At 37.5% G+C, this 21,704-nt stretch overlaps 1 protein-coding gene and 1 long non-coding RNA gene across 7 annotated transcripts in view; one reads left to right on the top strand and one right to left on the bottom strand.

The window, feature by feature from the left end:
- The window catches only part of LOC126940564 (uncharacterized), an 84,092-nt gene that overhangs the window by 8,830 nt on the left and 53,558 nt on the right, over positions 1-21,704 (bottom strand). The window lies entirely within an intron of this gene.
- Positions 1-21,704, top strand: part of PCDH9 (protocadherin 9) — a 953,843-nt gene that overhangs the window by 926,585 nt on the left and 5,554 nt on the right. The gene's annotated exons all lie outside the window — the stretch shown is intronic.

Here is a 21,704-nt window from a genome sequence, read left to right as displayed (position 1 = left end):
TGAGGATTTTTGCATCGATGTTCATCAGGGATATTGGTCTAAAATTCTCTTTTTTTGTTGTGTCTCTGCCAGGCTTTGGTATCAGGATGATGTTGGCCTCATAAAATGAGTTAGGGAGGATTCCCTCTTTTTCTATTGATTGGAATAGTTTCAGAAGGAATGGTACCAGCTCCTCCTTGTACCTCTGGTAGAATTCAGCTGTGAATCCATCTGGTCCTGGAATTTTTTTGGTTGGTAGGCTATTAATTGTTGCCTCAATTTCAGAGCCTGCTATTGGTCTATTCAGGGATTCAACTTCTTCCTGGTTTAGTCTTGGAAGAGTGTAAGTGTCCAGGAAATTATCCATTTCTTCTAGATTTTCCAGTTTATTTGCTTAGAGGTGTTTATAGTATTCTCTGATGGTAGTTTGTATTTCTGTGGGGTCGGTGGTGATATCCCCTTTATCATTTTTTATTGCATCTATTTGATTTTTCTCTCTTTTCTTCTTTATTAGTCTTGCTAGTGGTCTGTCAATTTTGTTGATCGTTTCAAAAAACCAACTCCTGGATTCATTGATTTTTTGGAGGGTTTTTTGTGTCTCTATCTCCTTCAGTTCTGCTCTGATATTAGTTATTTCTTGCCTTCTGCTGGCTTTTGAATGCGTTGGCTCTTGCTTCTCTAGTTCTTTTAATTGTGATGTTAGAGTGTCAATTTTAGATCTTTCCTGCTTTCTCTTGTGGGCATTTAGTGCTATAAATTTCCCTCTACACACTGCTTTAAATGTGTCCCAGAGATTCTGGTATGTTGTACCTTTGTTCTCATTGGTTTCAAAGAACATCTTTATTTCTGCCTTCATTTCGTTATGTACCCAGTAGTCATTCAGGAGCAGGTTGTTCAGTTTCCATGTAGTTGAGCGGTTTTGATTGAGTTTCTTAGTCCTGAGTTCTAGTTTGATTGCACTGTGGTCTGAGAGACAGTTTGTTATAATTTCTGTTCTTGTACATTTGCTGAGGAGTGCTTTACTTCCAATTACGTGGTCAAATTTGGAATAAGTGCAATGTGGTGCTGAGAAGAATGTATATTCTGTTGATTTGGGGTGGAGAGTTCTATAGATGTCTATTAGGTCTGCTTGCTGCAGAGATGAGTTCAATTCCTGGATATCCTTGTTAACTTTCTGTCTCATTGATCTGTCTAATGTTGACAGTGGAGTGTTGAAGTCTCCCATTATTATTGTATGAGAGTCTAAGTCTCTTTGTAAGTCTCTAAGGACTTGCTTTATGAATGTGGGTGCTCCTGTATTGGGTGCATATATATTTAGGATAGTTAGCTCTTCCTGTTGAATTGATCCTTTTACCATTATGTAATGGCCTTCTTTGTCTCTTTTGATCTTTGATGGTTTAAAGTCTGTTTTATCAGAGACTAGTATTGCAACCTCAGCTTTTTTTTGTTCTCCATTTGCTTGGTAAATCTTCCTCCATCCCTTTATTTTGAGCCTATGTATGTCTCTGCGTGTGAGATGGGTCTCCTGAATACAGCAGACTGATGGGTCTTGACTCTTTATCCAGTTTGCCAGTCTGTGTCTTTTAATTGGAGCATTTAGTCCATTCACATTTAAGGTTAAGATTGTTATGTGTGAACTTGATCCTGCCATTATGATATTAACTGGTTATTTTGCTCGTTAGTTGATGCAGTTTCTTCCTAGCCTCGATGGTCTTTACATTTTGGCATGTTTTTGCAATGGCTGGTACCGGTTTTTCCTTTCCATGTTTAGTGCTTCCTTCAGGGTCTCTTGTAAGGCAGGCCTAGTGGTGACAAAATCTCTAAGCATTTGCTTATCTGTAAAGGATTTTATTTCTCCTTCACTTATGAAACTTAGTTTGGCTGGATATGAAATTCTGGGTTTAAAATTCTTTTCTTTAAGAATGTTGAATATTGGCCCCCACTCTCTTCTGGCTTGGAGAGTTTCTGCCGAGAGATCTGCTGTTAGTCTGATGGGCTTCCCTTTGTGAGTAACCCGACCTTTCTCTCTGGCTGCCCTTAAGATTTTTTCCCTCATTTCAACTTCGGTGAATCTGGCAATTATGTGTCTTGGAGTTGCTCTTCTGGAGGAGTATCTTTGTGGCGTTCTCTGTATTTCCTGGATTTGAATGTTGGCCTGCCCTACTAGGTTGGGGAAGTTCTCCTGGATGATATCCTGAAGAGTGTTTTCCAACTTGGTTCCATTTCCCCCCTCACTTTCAGGCACCCCAATCAGATGTAGATTTGGTCTTTTTACATAATCCCATACTTCTTGCAGGCTTTGGTCATTTCTTTTTCTTCTTTTTCCTTTTGGTTTCTCTTCTTGCTTCATTTCATTCATTTGATCCTCAATCGCTGATACTCTTTCTTCCAGTTGATCGGGTCGGTTACTGAAGCTTATGCATGTATCACGTATTTCTCGTGTCATGGTTTTCATCTCTTTCATATCGTTTATGACCTTCTCTGCATTAATTACTCTAGCCATCAATTCTTCCACTTTTTTTTCAAGATTTTTAGTTTCTTTGCACTGGGCACGTAATTCCTCCTTTATCTCTGAGAAGTTTGATGGACTGAAGCCTTCTTCTCTAATCTCGTCAAAGTCATTCTCTGTCCAGCTTTGATCCGTTGCTGGCGATGAGCTGTGCTTCTTTGCCGGGGGAGATGTGCTCTTATTTTTTGAATTTCCAGCTTTTCTGCCCTGCTTTTTCCCCATCTTTGTGGTTTTTATCTGCCGCTGGTCTTTGATGATGATGGTGACGTACTGATGGGGTTTTGGTGTAGGTGTCCTTCCTGTTTGATAGTTTTCCTTCTAACAGTCAGGACCCTCAGCTGTAGGTCTGTTGGAGATTGCTTGATGTCCACCCAGACCCTGTTTGCATGATTGTATATTTAGAAAATCCCATTGTCTCAGCCCAAAATCTCCTTAAGCTGATAAGCAACTTCAGCAAAGTCTCAGGATACAAAATTAATGTGCAAAAATCACAAGCATTCTTATACACCAGTAACAAACAGAGAGCCAAATCATGAATGAACTTCCATTCACAATTGCTTCAAAGAGAATAAAATAGCTAGTAATCCAACTTACAAGGGATGTAAAGGACCTCTTCAAGGAGAACTACAAACCACTGCTCACTGAAATAAAAGAGGACACAAACAAATGGAAGAACATACCATGCTCATGGATAGGAAGAATCAATATCGTGAAAATGGCCATACTGCCCAAGGTTATTTATAGATTCAATGCCATCCCCATCAAGCTACCAATGAGTTTCTTCACAGAATTGGAAAAAAATGCTTTAAAGTTCATATGGAACCAAAAAAGAGCCCGCATCTCCAAGACAATCCTAAGTCAAAAGAACAAAGCTGGAGGCATCACGCTACCTGACTTCAAACTCTACTACAAGGCTACAGTAACCAAAACAGCATGGTACTGGTACCAAAACAGAGATCTAGACCAATGGAACAGAACAGAGTCCTCAGAAATAATACCACACATCTACAGCCATCTGATCTTTGACAATCCTGAGAGAAACAAGAAATGGGGAAAGGATTCCCTATTTAATAAATGGTGCTGGGAAAATTGGCTAGCCATAAGTAGAAAGCTGAAACTGGATCCTTTCCTTACTCCTTATACGAAAATTAATTCAAGATGGATTAGAGACTTAAATGTTAGACCTAATACCATAAAAACCCTAGAGGAAAACCTAGGTAGTACCATTCAGGACATAGGCATGGGCAAAGACTTCATGTCTAAAACACCAAAAGCAACGGCAGCAAAAGCCAAAATTGACAAATGGGATCTCATTAAACTAAAGAGCTTCTGCACAGCAAAAGAAACTACCACCAGAGTGAACAGGCAACCTACAGAAGGGGAGAAAATTTTTGCAATCTACTCATCTGAAAAGGGCTAATATCCAGAACCTACAAAGAACTCAAACAAATTTACAAGAAAAAAACAAACAGCCCCATCAAAAAGTAGGCATAGGATATGAACAGACATTTCTCAAAAGAAGACATTCATACAGCCAACAGACACATGAAAAAATGCTCATCATCACTGGCCATCAGAGAAATGCAAATCAAAACCACAATGAGATACCATCTCACACCAGTTAGAATGGCGATCATTAAAAAGTCAGGAAACAACAGGTGCTGGAGAGGATGTGGAGAAATAGGAACACTTTTACATTGTTGGTGGGATTGTAAAGTAGTTCAACCATTATGGAAAACAGTATGGCGATTCCTCAAGGATCTAGAACTAGATGTACCATATGACCCAGCCATCCCATTACTGGGTATATACCCAAAGGATTATAAATCATGCTGCTATGAAGACACATGCACACGTATGTTTATTGCGGCACTATTCACAATAGCAAAAACTTGGAATCAACCCAAATGTCCATCAGTGACAGACTGGATTAAGAAAATGTAGCACATATACACCATGGAATACTACGCAGCCATTAAAAAAGGATGAGTTTGTGTCCTTTGTGGGGACATGGATGCAGGTGGAAACCATCATTCTTAGCAAACTATCACAAGAACAGAAAACCAAACACCACATGTTCTCACTCATAGGTGGGAACTGAACAATGAGATCACTTGGACTCGGGAAGGGGAACATCACACACCGGGGCCTATCATGGGCGGGGGGGGAGCGGGGTGGGAGGAGGGATTGCATTGGGAGTTATACCTGATGTAAATGACGAGTTGATGGGTGCTGACGAGTTGATGGGTGCAGCACACCAACATGGCACAAGTATATATATGTAACAAACCTGCACGTTATGCACATATAACCTAGAATTTAAAGTATAATAGTAATAAATAATAAAATAAATTAAAAAAAGGAATTACATATCTTAACATACCTTACAGCATGAAATCAAAAAGACATATTGACTACGATTTATAAATTCAGCATAAAGTTTTTCTTCCAATGAATACAAAACTAGATTAGTTATTTTATAATGTTCCATGCTGCAAAATGCCCCAGTGTTTGTTAAATATATAAAGCACATTTCAAAAATTTTTACTAAAATATTAAAGACAATAGAATATTTCGTTTTCACTAGCTCACTTTTCATCAACTCACAAGGATACTGTAAGTTTTATATTTTTTATTTTGACTCATTATCTTAGTAATTGGCTTGCATATTACCTATAGGTAAAAGGCAGCATTGCTTCTAAGTTGATTGTCCCTGTCAGCATTAATGGTGGATGATGACAAAGGAATTTAGAATTATGTTTAGACCATTTATGTCTTCACAGTTTGGATTATAATTTGTAAGGTTATCTTGAAGAACGTGTAATGATCTTATACCACGTGAATCTCAAATTAGCAAAAACAAAATTTTTCCACATTTGCTTTTGACTTTTATATTACAAGTTATTTTTGTTTCTTCATTCTCTGCTGTCTTGAATAGATTCTTTTGAATCCTCCATAGCTCTTTGTAGATTCTAGACACATCTCAGCCTCCTCTTGCCCCTTCAGGCCTAGGGGTAATGATAGTTTCCTACTTTCTTAGGTCCTTGTCTCCCTTACTAAATCCTTATTAGTTTGATTTCACCATCCCACATGCCATAAAAAGTCCTTCAATAAACTCTTTTGGATTAATACCTTTCAGTGCCATTTCTTTTATGCCAGCACACTGAAAAATGCTCAAGCCATGTCACCTCACAGGGAGGAGTCATGCTTTCACATTGTGATTTCATAAATGCATCAAAGCCTTGTCTACCACAAAGTCAAATTCATCTGCCACTGTGCTTCAAGAACCCATTCATTTGGATTACAGCAAATTTTATAAGGCTCTTTACTATGGTTTGGCTCTGAGTCCCCACCCAAATCTCATCTCAAATTGTAATCCTCACGTGTCGAGGAAGGAAGGAAAGTGATTGGTTCATGGGGCAGTTTTCCGCATGCTGTTGCCATGATAGTGAGTTTTCAAGAGATTTAATGGTTTCATAAGTGTTTGACATTTCCTCCTACACACACTTTCTCTCTCCTGCCGCCTTGTGAAGGAGGTCCTTGCTTCCCTTTGTCTTCCACCATGATGGGAGTTTCCTGAGACCTCCCAGCCATGCAGATCTGTGAGTCAGTTAAACTTCTTTCCTTTACAAATTACCCAGTCTCGGGCAGTTCTTTATATCAGGGTGAAAACAGACTAATACACTCTTACTGAAGTGTAGATATCCTTCCAGAGAATGATGGCCTTTTGGTCAATAACCCTGTAATATTAATAAACTTATCAGATAAGTCACCACCAGTTATTATACCAAGAAGATGGGTAATTTTAATAGGACAGTTTGGAAAATAATAATAACATATTTAATTGTTAAGGGAAAGCAAATCTAGATGGAAAGCAAATGTGATTAACCATAACTTTTCAGAAGAAATTATTGGAAACAACCCAGAAGATGCAAAAAGATAACCCTTCAGAAGACAAGGTCTATTTGTGCACCAAGACTGTTTTCTTCTAGATACAGGACTTCATGGAAATTTCTCCTTCTGCCTCCACTTTGTTCCCTTACATTAACTAAGATATTTTATTCTGGCAGTAATGCAGGCTTTCCTAAAATTTTGAATGCAAATTTCATCTTCATATTGAGAGATTTTTAAAGATTATTGAAAAGCATATAGATGTGGCAACAAAATTTTTACGTTTCAGAAACATGATAAATGATTCATGCCTTATATAAAAGTGTGATGATAATGGTTTGTCTGTGATAAATATGGCAACATTGTATCTATTGAATATTTGAGACTGATCCTCAAACTACTAATAAAATAGTAACTAAAGTATAAGAGACACAATTTCTCTTCTTTTGTCAAAAAAATAGCAGTTGACGATTGGCAATAAACAAAGCAGAAAGGATTGCAGGAAAATCTCTGCAAAATGTATATAGATGTTATAAAATTCAAATGCAATATTTATTATTTTAAGAGAGAAATTTACCTTTCAAGAACCCATATTAATGAAGTAATTTCCCCGGATTTGCAAGGTGTGTTCAGAGATAAACATACATTTTAGATTGAAAAACGTAATCCTCCTATGTATCACCCTGAGAGGGCAAGATTTCTCTCTACAAACTCTATTTTACAGGCCATTTTCAATAATGTTCCCTTAGGAGCATTATTTCAACAGTTCCCTTAGGAGATTCTTTCAAAATATAACATTTTATTTCTTCCCGTTTTAGAGTAGTTCTTCTTTATATACAGCTGAGTTTAAGCAATGTATTTCACAATGGTATTCTATAGGTACACTAAAATGACATATTAGCCTTTTAAAAAGTCACCTTTTCCCCCTAAACTTTGTGAAAAGTAATTGTATCCCTTATCATTGTAAGCCAATATGGTTATAGAAAATCTAAACTACTTTTAAGTTTTCAATAAATTTGCTAATCATCTTTTTTTCTTAAATATCTTCCCGCTTCCTTGAATATACCTGTTTCAAAGGACTAAATTCTGCACTGTTATCTACATCACATTAGAGCTCTGTCTCAGAATAATTACTAATAATTATTTTAGTGTCTTTAGGCTTTAAGGAAATGTTTTGTTATGTATCCTGTGAATCTGGATTTCTGAAGACATCTAAAAGCGCTGATGGTTAAAGGAATTATGATTAAATGGATAGGTGGGATACAAGGAACAACCTAATTATATTTTACTTTGGGGATTTCCCAGTTCCTTTAACTCTGAAATAGCTGGGATATAAGTGATCTGAATGCAGCTATTTTGCCTTTGTTAATTTCATTTGGACATTTCCAAATATTATTAAAAATATTGGAAGGGGGCGGAGCAAGATGGCCGAATAGGAACAGCTCCAGTCTCCAACTCCCAGCGCGAGCGACACAGAAGACCGGTGATTTCTGCATTTTCAACTGAGGTACTGGGTTCATCTCACTGGGGAGTGCCAGACGATCGGTGCTGGTCAGCTGCTGCAGCCCGATCAGCGAGAGCTGAAGCAGGGTGAGGCATTGCCTCACCTGGGAAGCGCAAGGGGGAAGGGAATCCCTTTTCCTAGCCAGGGGAACTGGGACACACAACACCTGGAAAATCAGATAACTCCCACCCCAATACTGCGCTTTAAGCAAACAGGCACATCAGGAGATCATATCCCACACCTGGCCGGGAGGGTCCCACACCCACGGAGCCTCCCTCATTGCTAGCACAGCAGTCTGCGATATCGCGACAAGGCAGCAACGAGGCTGGGGGAGGGGCGCCCGCCATTGCTGAGGCTTAAGTAGGTAAACAAAGCTGCTGGGAAGCTCGAACTGGGTGGAGCTCACAGCAGCTCAAGGAAACCTGCCTGTCTCTGTAGACTCCACCTCTGGGGACAGGGCACAGTAAACAATAATAAAAAGCCGAAACCTCTGCAGACGCAAACGACTCTGTCTGACAGCTTTGAAGAGAGCAGTGGATCTCCCAACACGGAGGTTGAGATCTGAGAAGGGACAGACACCCTGCTCAAGTGGGTCCCTGACCCCTGAGTAGCCTAACTGGGAGACATCCCCCACTAGGGGCAGTCTGACACCCCACACCTCACAGGGTGGAGTACACCCCTGAGAGGAAGCTTCCAAAGCAAGAATCAGACAGGTACACTCGCTGTTCAGAAATATTCTATCTTCTGCAGCCTCTGCTGCTGATACCCAGGCAAACAGGGTCTGGAGTGGACCTCAAGCAATCTCCAACAGACCTACAGCTGAGGGTCCTGACTGTTAGAAGGAAAACTATCAAACAGGAAGGACACCTACACCAAAACCCCATCAGTACATCACCATCACCAAAGACCAGAGGCAGATAAAACCACAAAGATGGGGAAAAAGCAGGGCAAAAAAGCTGGAAATTCAAAAAATAAGAGCTCATCTCCCCCGGCAAAGGAGCGCAGCTCATCGCCAGCAACAGATCAAAGCTGGACGGAGAATGACTTTGACGAGATTAGAGAAGAAGGCTTCAGTCCATCAAAGTTCTCAGAGCTAAAGGAGGAATTACGTACCCAGTGCAAAGAAACTAAAAATCTTGAAAAAAAAGTGGAAGAATTGATGGCTAGAGTAATTAATGCAGAGAAGGTCATAAACGAAATGAAAGAGATGAAAACCATGACACGAGAAATACGTGACAAATGCACAAGCTTCAGTAACCGACTTGATCAACTGGAAGAAAGAGTATCTGCGATTGAGGATCAAATGAATGAAATGAAGCAAGAAGAGAAACCAAAAGGAAAAAGAAGAAAAAGAAATGAACAAAGCCTGCAAGAAGTATGGGATTATGTAAAAAGACCAAATCTACATCTGATTGGGGTGCCTGAAAGTGAGGGGGAAAATGGAACCAAGTTGGAAAACACTCTTCAGGATATCATCCAGGAGAACTTCCCCAACCTAGTAGGGCAGGCCAACATTCAAATCCAGGAAATACAGAGAACGCCACAAAGATACTCCTCGAGAAGAACAACTCCAAGACACATAATTGCCAGATTCACCAAAGTTGAAATGAAGGAAAAAATCTTAAGGGCAGCCAGAGAGAAAGGTCGGGTTACTCACAAAGGGAAGCCCATCAGACTAACAGCAGATGTCTCGGCAGAAACTCTCCAAGCCAGAAGAGAGTGGGGGCCAATATTCAACATTCTTAAAGAAAAGAATTTCATACACAGAATTTCATATCCAGCCAAACTAAGTTTCATAAGTGAAGGAGAAATAAAATCCTTTACAGATAAGCAAATGCTTAGAGATTTTGTCACCACTAGGCCTGCCTTACAAGAGACCCTGAAGGAAGCACTAAACATGGAAAGGAAAAACCGGTACCAGCCATTGCAAAAACATGCCAAAATGTAAAGACCATCGAGGCTAGGAAGAAACTGCATCAACTAACGAGCAAAATAACCAGATAATATCATAATGGCAGGATCAAGTTCACACATAACAATCTTAACCTTAAATGTAAATGGACTAAATGCTCCAATTAAAAGACACAGACTGGCAAACTGGATAAAGAGTCAAGACCCATCAGTCTGCTGTATTCAGGAGACCCATCTCACACGCAGAGACATACATAGGCTCAAAATAAAGGGATGGAGGAAGATTTACCAAGCAAATGGAGAACAAAAAAAAGCAGGGGTTGCAATACTAGTCTCTGATAAAACAGACTTTAAACCATCAAAGATCAAAAGAGACCAAGAAGGCCATTACATAATGGTAAAGGGATCAATTCAACAGGAAGAGCTAACTATCCTAAATATATATGCACCCAATACAGGAGCACCCAGATTCATAAAGCAAGTCCTTAGAGACTTACAAAGAGACTTAGACTCCCAAACATTAATAATGGGAGACTTCAACACTCCACTGTCAACATTACACAGATCAACGAGACAGGAAGTTAACAAGGATATCCAGGAATTGAACTCATCTCTGCAGCAAGCAGACCTAATAGACATCTATAGAACTCTCCACCCCAAATCAACAGAATATACATTCTTCTCAGCACCACATCGTACTTACTCCAAAATCGACCATGTAATTGGAAGTAAAGCACTCCTCAGCAAATGTACAAGAACAGAAATTATAACAAACTGTCTCTCAGACCACAGTGCAATCAAACTAGAACTCAGGACTAAGAAACTCAATCAAAACCGCTCAACTACATGGAAACTGAACAACCTGCTCCTGAATGACTACTGGGCACATAACGAAATGAAGGCAGAAATAAAGATGTTCTTTGACACCAATGAGAGCAAAGATACAACATACCAGAATCTCTGGGACACATTTAAAGCAGTGTGTAGAGGGAAATTTATAGCACTAAATGCCCACAAGAGAAAGCAGGAAAGATCTAAAATTGACACCCTAACATCACAATTAAAAGAACTAGAGAAGCAAGAGCAAACACATTCGAAAGCTAGCAGAAGGCAAGAAATAACTAAGATCAGAGCAGAACTGAAGGAGATAGAGACACAGAAAACCCTCCAAAAAATCAATGAATCCAGGAGTTGGTTTTTTGAAAAGATCAACAAAATTGACAGACTGCTAGCAAGACTAATAAAGAAGAAAAGAGAGAAGAATGAAATCGACGCAATAAAAAATGATAAAGGGGATATCACCACCGACCCCACAGAAATACAAACTACCATCAGAGAATACTATAAACACCTCTAAGCAAATAAACTGGAAAATCTAGAAGAAATGGATAATTTCCTGGACACTTACACTCTTCCAAGACTAAACCAGGAAGAAGTTGAATCCCCGAATAGACCAATAGCAGGCTCTGAAATTGAGGCAACAATTAATAGCCTACCAACCAAAAAAAATTCCAGGACCAGATGGATTCACAGCTGAATTCTACCAGAGGTACAAGGAGGAGTTGGTACCATTCCTTCTGAAACTATTCCAATCAATAGAAAAAGAGGGAATCCTCCCTAACTCATTTTATGAGGCCAACATCATCCTGATACCAAAGTCTGGCAGAGACACAACAAAAAAAGAGAATTTTAGACCAATATCCCTGATGAACATCAATGCAAAAATCCTCAATAAAATACTGGCAAACCGGATTCAGCAACACATCAAAAAGCTTATCCACCATGATCAAGTGGGCTTCATCCCTGGGATGCAAGGCTGGTTCAACATTCGCAAATCAATAAACATAATCCAGCATATAAACAGAACCAAAGGCAAGAACCACATGATTATCTCAATAGATGCAGAAAAGGCTTTTGACAAAATTCAACAGCCCTTCATGCTAAAAACGCTCAATAAATTCGGTATTGATGGAACGTACCTCAAAATAATAAGAGCTATCTATGACAAACCCACAGCCAATATCATACTGAATGGGCAAAAACTGGAAAAATTCCCTTTGACAACTGGCACAAGACAGGGATGCCCTCTCTCACCACCCCTATTCAACATAATGTTGGAAGTTCTGGCTAGGGCAATTAGGCAAGAGAAAGAAATCAAGGATATTCAGTTAGGAAAAGAAGAAGTCAAATTGTCCCTGTTTGCAGATGACATGATTGTATATTTAGAAAACCCCATTGTCTCAGCCCAAAATCTCCTTAAGCTGATAAGCAACTTCAGCAAAGTCTCAGGATACAAAATTAATGTGCAAAAATCACAAGCATTCTTATACACCAGTAACAGACAAACAGAGAGCCAAATCAGGAATGAACTTCCATTCACAATTGCTTCAAAGAGAATAAAATAGCTAGTAATCCAACTTACAAGGGATGTAAAGGACCTCTTCAAGGAGAACTACAAACCACTGCTCACTGAAATAAAAGAGGACACAAACAAATGGAAGAACATACCATGCTCATGGATAGGAAGAATCAATATCGTGAAAATGGCCATACTGCCCAAGGTTATTTATAGATTCAATGCCATCCCCATCAAGCTACCAATGAGTTTCTTCACAGAATTGGAAAAAAATGCTTTAAAGTTCATATGGAACCAAAAAAGAGCCCGCATCTCCAAGACAATCCTAAGTCAAAAGAACAAAGCTGGAGGCATCACGCTACCTGACTTCAAACTCTACTACAAGGCTACAGTAACCAAAACAGCATGGTACTGGTACCAAAACAGAGATCTAGACCAATGGAACAGAACAGAGTCCTCAGAAATAATACCACACATCTACAGCCATCTGATCTTTGACAATCCTGAGAGAAACAAGAAATGGGGAAAGGATTCCCTATTTAATAAATGGTGCTGGGAAAATTGGCTAGCCATAAGTAGAAAGCTGAAACTGGATCCTTTCCTTACTCCTTATACGAAAATTAATTCAAGATGGATTAGAGACTTAAATGTTAGACCTAATACCATAAAAACCCTAGAGGAAAACCTAGGTAGTACCATTCAGGACATAGGCATGGGCAAAGACTTCATGTCTAAAACACCAAAAGCAACGGCAGCAAAAGCCAAAATTGACAAATGGGATCTCATTAAACTAAAGAGCTTCTGCACAGCAAAAGAAACTACCACCAGAGTGAACAGGCAACCTACAGAAGGGGAGAAAATTTTTGCAATCTACTCATCTGAAAAGGGCTAATATCCAGAACCTACAAAGAACTCAAACAAATTTACAAGAAAAAAACAAACAACCCCATCAAAAAGTGGGCAAAGGATATGAACAGACAGTTCTCAAAAGAAGACATCATACAGCCAACAGACACATGAAAAAATGCTCATCATCACTGGCCATCAGAGAAATGCAAATCAAAACCACAATGAGATACCATCTCACACCAGTTAGAATGGCGATCATTAAAAAGTCAGGAAACAACAGGTGCTGGAGAGGATGTGGAGAAATAGGAACACTTTTACACTGTTGGTGGGATTGTAAAGTATTTCAACCATTATGGAAAACAGTATGGCGATTCCTCAAGGATCTAGAACTAGATGTACCATATGACCCAGCCATCCTATTACTGGGTATATACCCAAAGGATTATAAATTATGCTGCTATAAAGACACATGCACATGTATGTTTATTGCAGCACTATTCACAATAGCAAAGACTTGGAATCAACCCAAATGTCCATCAGTGACAGATTGGATTAAGAAAATGTGGCACATATACACCATGGAATACTATGCAGCCATCAAAAAGGATGAGTTTGTGTCCTTTGTAGGGACATGGATGCAGCTGGAAACCATCATTCTTAGCAAACTATCACAAGAACAGAAAACCAAACACCGCATGTTCTCACTCATAGGTGGGAATTGAACAATGAGATCACTTGGACTCAGGAAGGGGAATATCACACACCGGGGCCTATCATGGGGAGGGGGGAGGGGGGAGGGATTGCATTGGGAGTTATACCTGATGTAAATGATGAGTTGATGGGTGCAGCACACCAACATGGCACAAGTATACATATGTAACAAACCTGCACGTTATGCACCTGTACCCTACAACTTAAAGTATAATAATAATAAATAAATTTAAAAAGAAAAAAAGGCAAGGAAAAAAAAGACCTACCAAAATGTTTAACATACTAGCTATGGTAAAGTAAATAAAATAAAATAACAAAAATTATATACAATAAAAAAATATATATATTATGCTATAAATTCTTACCAAAGTTTCTCATGTACAGGTTAGAGGTGTCCCTGTTATTTACTATTTTCTTGATGAAAATTATTTGCCACATAATGTCTTACATGCAGTTTCTTTGTTGGCTCACCAATCTAAGGCTCAGCACGAACTTTTTTTTTTCTTCAAATATATCTAGTAATTATCTGCCATGTGCCAGGCCATAGTAAGAGATGTTGTTTCATAGCTACATAGATGTATTAAAAAGCAAAGTATGTGACATCATGGTGCTTATATTCTAGTGTGAGAGATAGACCATTAACAAATAAATATATTGTGAGAGGTAGTGATGAGTGCTATCAAGAAAAACAAAGCTAGAGGGCTGGACAGTGGCTGGCACCTGTAGTCCCAGCACTTTGGGAGGCCAAGAAGTTGGATCAATTGAGATCAGGAGGTCGGGGCCAGTCTGGCCAACATGGTGAAACCCCATCTCTACTAAAAATACAAAAATTAGCCAGTGATTGCACGTGCCTGTTGTGCAAGACCAAGTGATTACATGCACTCACATGAGTGAAGTGCAGATAAAGTGCTCTGAGCATTCTAACATTTCGGGATCTGACAAGGGTGTGGTACCATCAAAGGAAACTGAACAGGAAGGCAAGTGATGGATTAGGAAAATAGGAGAATATGACTTGGGGGATTAGGAGAATTGGCAAACCTACTGATTTAGAATTTGTTGATGAGAACAATTTATGTGCTTAAAACTCTCTGGTGAACTCTAATACAAGACGATGCCTGAAAATGTTATTAATTTAGACCACTAGGAAAGGAGTGAATGCAGACAGGTAAGTTCTAAATGTCTTGCATCTCAAAGTGTGATTCTTGAACACCATCAGCAAAATCACTTAAGGAACTGTTAGAAGTGCAGGAACTCAGGACCCAATCAGATTTACTGAATTGGAATCTGCATTTTAATGATTTTCCTAGGTGACTCATATACATATTAACATTTGAGAAGCACTAAGCTGTGATATATTAATTTAAAGTGATGGTAAGACAATCCAGGTGTAAATACACACATATACACCTACAGATCACATGGACCATATCTGATGTTTTATTCCATTTAAAATACAATCTTTCAGACATATTTTAAAGTATACAAATTATTATGTCTTTAAATCCTCATTAATTTAGCAAAGTATTTTCCCCCATTTGTCCAATGCTTAAAATCACTTGGGGCAAGTCTCTATTGCCTCTGATGATTGTGAGAAGTAGAAACTCTAACCCAGAGACTAGGAAAGAAAAATGCTGAAGTTATATTATTAGTGTCCTGGGTAAAAACTGTCAGAGACCACAGGCAGGAAAATGAACATCATCAGTTTTTCCTGTTCTCATGTGATTAAATATCCCTGCAATATAGGAAACAGTGGAGTTGTATAAAGGCAAATTGCTTCATAACATTGTGTGCTACCATTGTGTATTACCCGTATTCAGGCCAGCAATTGCAACATTTTTTAAAGGGGACAAAATATTATGTAAGTGGCTTATTTTTCACTTGGACTACAGTCTGAAAATTAATCTCTAAAGTATTACTTCACTGCTTAACACCTTAGATCTGCACTTTAAAATGTGTTTCACATCAAATAAGATTTACCAAGTTTGTCAGAGAAACAATGCAAATTGCAAGAAATGGAGAGTAAATCAGGAGATAGCAGTATATGAATGAATTTTTGAAACAAAAAACATGAAATACTAATACAAGAAATGAACTATAGAAGAAAGTAAATATGATCTGCAATAAAGTAAATACAATGTTTCACATCAAGCAATTTGGTTGAAAATTGAAAGTTAGTTTGAATAATGAAGGTCCGTCTCTTTGGACTATTGTCATTCAATGAATTGCAATGTAAAATACTAACAGAGAACACATAAAATCATCAGAGAAGCTTTTCTTTACAGCAATTAGCTTTAGCAGATGAGAAAAAGGCAGCTGATTTTCATGCCCTGCAGAAGAAGGCTGAAGATGTACAAGGAAGTGCTCTTCATTCTTTGTGAGCCCTAAAGTCTGTTCAAATAGCAATATCCTCTCTGGCCGGGAATCCGCTGCTTGGCATGGCCATGTGTTATTGTATTTGGACTGTCTCCATCTGCAAATGTTGACTTTTTATCTGTGACCAAGGAAGAAATCTGTATGAGAAACGTGTAAAACGTTTAATCCTTGTTTACTTGTTAACCAGAGGTTTTGTCAAATCCTGGTGGTGTGGATTCACATGTGTTTGTTTCTCAAGGTTACTGTAGATGCATTCACAAATGCAGATCTAACTCTGATAGAGCCACTATATTTTTATTTAGATTTTAAAATGTAGTTATTCACAATATAATTTCACACTCAAAAATCTAAATGTGACCTCAGTACTAGAGTAATTTTTTTTTTTTTTTTTTTTTTTTTTTTTTTTTTTAGACAGAGTCACATTCTGTCTCTCAGGCTAGAGTGCAGTGTTGCAATCACCGCTCACTGCAGCCTCAGTCTCTCAGCTCAAGCAATATTTCCACCTTAGTTCCCCTGAGTTGCTGGCACCACAGGCGCATACCACCATGCCTGGCTAATGTTTGTATTTTTTATAGAGCTGGTGTTTCACCATATTGTCCACGCTTTTCTCGAAGTGCTGGGATTACAGGCATGAGCCACCATGCCTACCCTAATCTATCTGAACAATAGATTTATCATTTCTTTGCTCTCTTTGGGGCTTTTTTTTTTTACTGAAATGAAGTAGCATTGAAAAGTTTGATTATCACATTATATCAATGACAAACCACAATGATATTTAATTAAGGAATAAAAGAATGTATAGAGGGCATGCATCAAAATCTAGCCTTTTTATCCTCTCAATTTATAGATAAGAGACTGGGAGCTACGGAGTCTATGCTTACTTTCTCAAAGTCCATAGCAATTCATCATTCAACTAGTGCTAAAATCTATTTATTTGTTTGCCTGTCTATAATGATCTTGTGTCTTGAGATTTTCCTATTGATTCTGACTTTAGATATTCTATACAATAGTCTTTTGAATTTAACATAAGCTAAATCAGAAATTATTGAATAAATGAATGGAAAGCATTTCTCCCCAAAGTACACACAAATTTGTCACATTTACCTTTGGATTTGAACTGCTCGCATAACTATTGTATATGATTTCATATAAAATCTGAATACAATGGCAATGAGATTCACATCCTCTGACTGGTTTTCTGAACAACAAGAGCAGAGTAATAACTAAACAACTATTTGTTATTGTATGACATTCATTTAAAAGTATTGATTGGGCATAGAATAAAGTGGGCATAGAATAAAATGGTCTGAAATAGTAATACAGTCTCCAAAGGGCACAAGGGCAACGATGAACTATTTCCTGGTTTTCATGCCAACTTTCATATTTGAAATTAATTTTACCATGTTTAGATTTGAGTCAAATTAATGGATTTTATTTTTAATAGCAACTGTTCAATAAATATAGAATGTAGGACAGAATAGTGGATATTAGGGTGTCTATCAAGTAAACTTGCCTCTGACATTTCTTTCAGGTCCCTCCAGATTTACATAAACCTATAGTTTCAGCTTTCCATTCAAGGTAATCCACAAAAAAATGTTATGTGGGTACACACTGTCTCAAAAAAAAAATAAATAAATAACACGCACACTATCTGGGGAAATTCACCTCCCATATTTCATGTGGGTTCTTTTCTATATCCCTAAATGTTGGCTGGTCCAAGAAATAAGGGGAAAGAGTACAAAAGAGAGAAATTTTAAAGCTGAGTGTCTGGGGGAGACGTCACACATCGGCAGGTTCCGTGATGCTCCCTGAGCCATAAAACCAGCAAGTTTTTATTAATGATTTTTAAAAGGGGAGGGAGTGTACGAATAGGGTGTGGGTCACAGAGATCACATACTTCACAAGGTAATAAAATATCACAAAGCAAATGGAGCCAGGGTGAGATCACAGACCACAGGATGGAGGGAAATTAAAATTTCTAATGAAGTTTTGGGCACGCATTGTCATTGATAACATCTTATCAGGAGACAGGGTCTGAGAGCAGACAACCGGTCTGACCAAAATTTATTAGGTGGGAATTTCCTCGTCCTAATAAGCCTGGGAGTGCTACAGGAGACCAGGGCTTATTTCATCCCTTTGTCTTCGACTGTAAAAGACAGCCACCCCCAAAGCAGCCATTTTAGACTCCTACCCTCAGGGGCACATTCTCTTTCTCAGGGATGTTCCTTGCTAAGAAAAAGAATTCAGTGATATTTCTCCTATTTGCTTTTGAAAGAAGAGAAATATGGCTCTGTTCTGCCTGGCTCATCGGCAGTCAGAGTTTAAAGTTATCTCCCTTGTACCCTGAACATTGCTGTTATCCTGTTCTTTTTACAATGTGCCAAGATTTCATATTGTTCAAACACACATGCTCTACAAACAATTTGTGCAGTTAATGCAATCATCACAGGGTCCCGAGGCGACATACATCCTCAGCTTACAAAGATGATGGGATTAAGAGATTAAAGTAAAGACAGGCATAGGAAATCACAAGGGTATTGATTGGGGAAGTGATAAGTGTCCATGTAATCTTCACAATCTATGTTCAGAGATTGCAGTAAAGACAGACATAAGAAATTATAAAAGTATTAGTTTGGGGGACTAATAAATGTCCATGAAATCTTCACAATTTATGTTCTTCTGCCATGGCTTCAGCTGGTCCACCTGTTCGGGGTCCCTGACTTCCTGCAACAACACAGAGAGAGAGAGAAATAAATTGAGAGATAAAATGAACTAGTAAAAGTACTAAATTTTGTTGTGTTAGTATTCTGGAGACACTAAAATTAGCTTCAAATGAATGAATGAGAATATTTGTTTCCCTGAAATTTTATTATAGAAATATTGGTTAAGGCAAGGAGTAAGTATGAAGATTAAGATTTTGCTGAGCATATTAATAGCTGTAAGTACAAAGCAAAATTACAGAGTACAAGTTTACATAAAAAGGAAATTTCTTTAAAACATCACTATGCCTAAATATCAGGGAAATTGCTTTAGCAAATCCAAATCAGTGGAATGCATCTTTCACATTAAAGTGTTTGGGGTGCACAAGTCTTTGCACAATAGACACCCATGATAGTATAAAGGAGAAGTACAGCAAAATTGGAACTTACGAACAAACGTTTTACACAAAAATAGCAATATATGTTCTTACTACAGAAATAATATTATAACGTGACAGTCAGATGTGTATTGAACGGAAGAGGAATTTGCCTATAATAAAAATTGAACAAAATGAAAAATAGAGTGAGATGTGATGAATTTGATCCTAAATCATATGAAAATGACTTGTTTATTTTACAAATCAATTTTGGCAGTCTGTTTAAACTTATTTTACCTACCAGTAAAAATTATAAGAAAAATTTATTAATAGAAAAGATCAAAATTTCATACAGTATGAAAACTAGCCAGGAATATAAAAAGTCCCATAGTTTTTTTAAAAAAAATGCCAGTTTCTAGCTTTGGTATTAAAGGGTTTCAAATAATGAGATTGAAATGTAGGTGGTCAACAGGCCAGAAGCTACTCCTTAATTACAGCAGTGAATTAATGAAGTAACAGTTCTGCTTCCAGTTATAGTAAAATGACATCAAAAACCACTGCAGTATCCTACTACTTAAGTACAGGTGGAGTTCCATTAACTTGGATTGTTTTACATTTTAAACTTGCATCTTTTAAAGTTAGTAATTCAGGCACCTTTCTGAGAGCTGCTAATGCCTAAAACTTTGAAAAATATTTTATTTGTTTTTTAACAAGAAGGTGAGTAGTGTGAAGATGAACTTTGAGACCTGACCTAAACATTATCTGAAACAACTTTCCAGAAGCTTTTCATTATGTGCTTTTGTTTTTGCTTTCAAAATTTAGATGCAGAGACAGATGGCTTGCACGGTGTTATCTGCACTTGCGATTTTACACATACCCTAACCACAGATAACCAAACTCAGACATTGAGATTGTGCAAAGCAACAAAGAATTTGAGTTAAAAAAATGAATAAATGTTTCAGTGTTTAAAAAATTTATGATAGATGATTTTAATTATTTTAAAAGAAAGGAAATAAACTGGTGTAAAGATAAAATTATAGGAAGTATTTATAAGTAGTTTGGAATTCTGATCAGGATTCTACACATATATTTTATGACGTAGCACAAATAGTACATTATAAAATTTATGAAAAAAATAGAGAAACAATAAAAAACACATATGCACATGATTACACATGCACAAACACACCACACTCACACACAAACAAAAGCTCAAAACATCTAATAAGAATCCAGTGCAATGATACCTATGATGCATGTTAGGTTTCAATAAATATTTGAGAGACTGTATGAATGAAAAACAAATATTATTCATCAATTAATACAGTTACCTAAAGTAATAATAAAAATATATCAAAGAAAAAGGATTATAGTTTAGTGCGTATAATTTATGCAGTATTAGCAAACATCTGAGATTTAAAATGCTATATATTGATGGAGAACTATAGATTACATTCGACCATATTTTGGAAAATTTCAGTATTTGACAACATTTTTAAAACAATGTTTTTCTCCTTTTTAAAAGCATAAAAAACTCAGTACTTCTAAAAATGAGAAAAATGAGTTAGAAACTAGGGAATTATTAGCATATATCAGATCATAAACATGTATGGGGCAGGGACTGACTTAAGAGACCATTAGAATGAATGTATTCCCTTTAATAATTCATCACAGAATTTTGAAAAAATACTTACTTTTTCTTTTTACCAATTTACAACACTGACTTTACGGAGGAAAACACGGAAGCATTGCTATTTTCCCAAGATAAAACTCACTGGGCTTTTGTGTTTTGTTTTCTTTTGTTTTGTCCTTAATATCACAGCAATTACTGGGAATTACATAGAGGCCCAAAGAAAAAAATTAAACTTTTTCTTATTTAATGTTGTGTCCCAAAATAAAAACTTACCAAAACATAAAGTTAGTACCCTATAAATACATATACCTACCATGTAACAGAAAAATTAAAAATAAAAATTTTTAAAGCATAAAGCAAATAATATTTTCCAACAATACAGCTCATACTATAATGACACTCAGCAGATAAGTAGATTGTTGATGGATTGATTGATGTATATACGTTTTGTTTTGTTTTATTGTTTGCTGTCTTGGCTTAGTTTTGAGCCCCTGTCTAGAGACTGGTCAGTTTCCCCTTTTTGAGCAGCTAAATCCATATTCCTCTACTTCTCTTCTAGTGATCTCACACTTCTGAGTCACTAAGCAACGTCCCTAAGCAAATGCTTTGATATTAGATAATTTGACATTGCTGTTTTGACCTGGTTCTTGAGAAATTACTCAAATTAGCCAATCCTCAGAGAGCCCTAAAACCCTAGCTAACCCTAGTCAGTTTTTCATACATAAACTGTCCCCTAGAGCTCCAGTTTGTTGTTACCTTATTCCCAGATTTAGTCCCTTGTATGGCTCTGCCTGACAGGCTTCTCCCATTTAGAGCTCTAACAAAAAACTTCTGCCTTTCATCTAGAGTCCCACTGTGTGTGGCTGGCCTGAGGATAGATCTTTAAAATTTTTACAGCAACCAGTTATCTGA

The sequence above is a fragment of the Macaca thibetana genome, chromosome 17 (genome assembly GCF_024542745.1).
Source record: "Macaca thibetana thibetana isolate TM-01 chromosome 17, ASM2454274v1, whole genome shotgun sequence".
Lineage (NCBI taxonomy): Eukaryota > Metazoa > Chordata > Mammalia > Primates > Cercopithecidae > Macaca > Macaca thibetana.
Note: the sequence above shows the minus strand (reverse complement) of the source record. Positions and strands in the feature narration are given on the sequence as shown.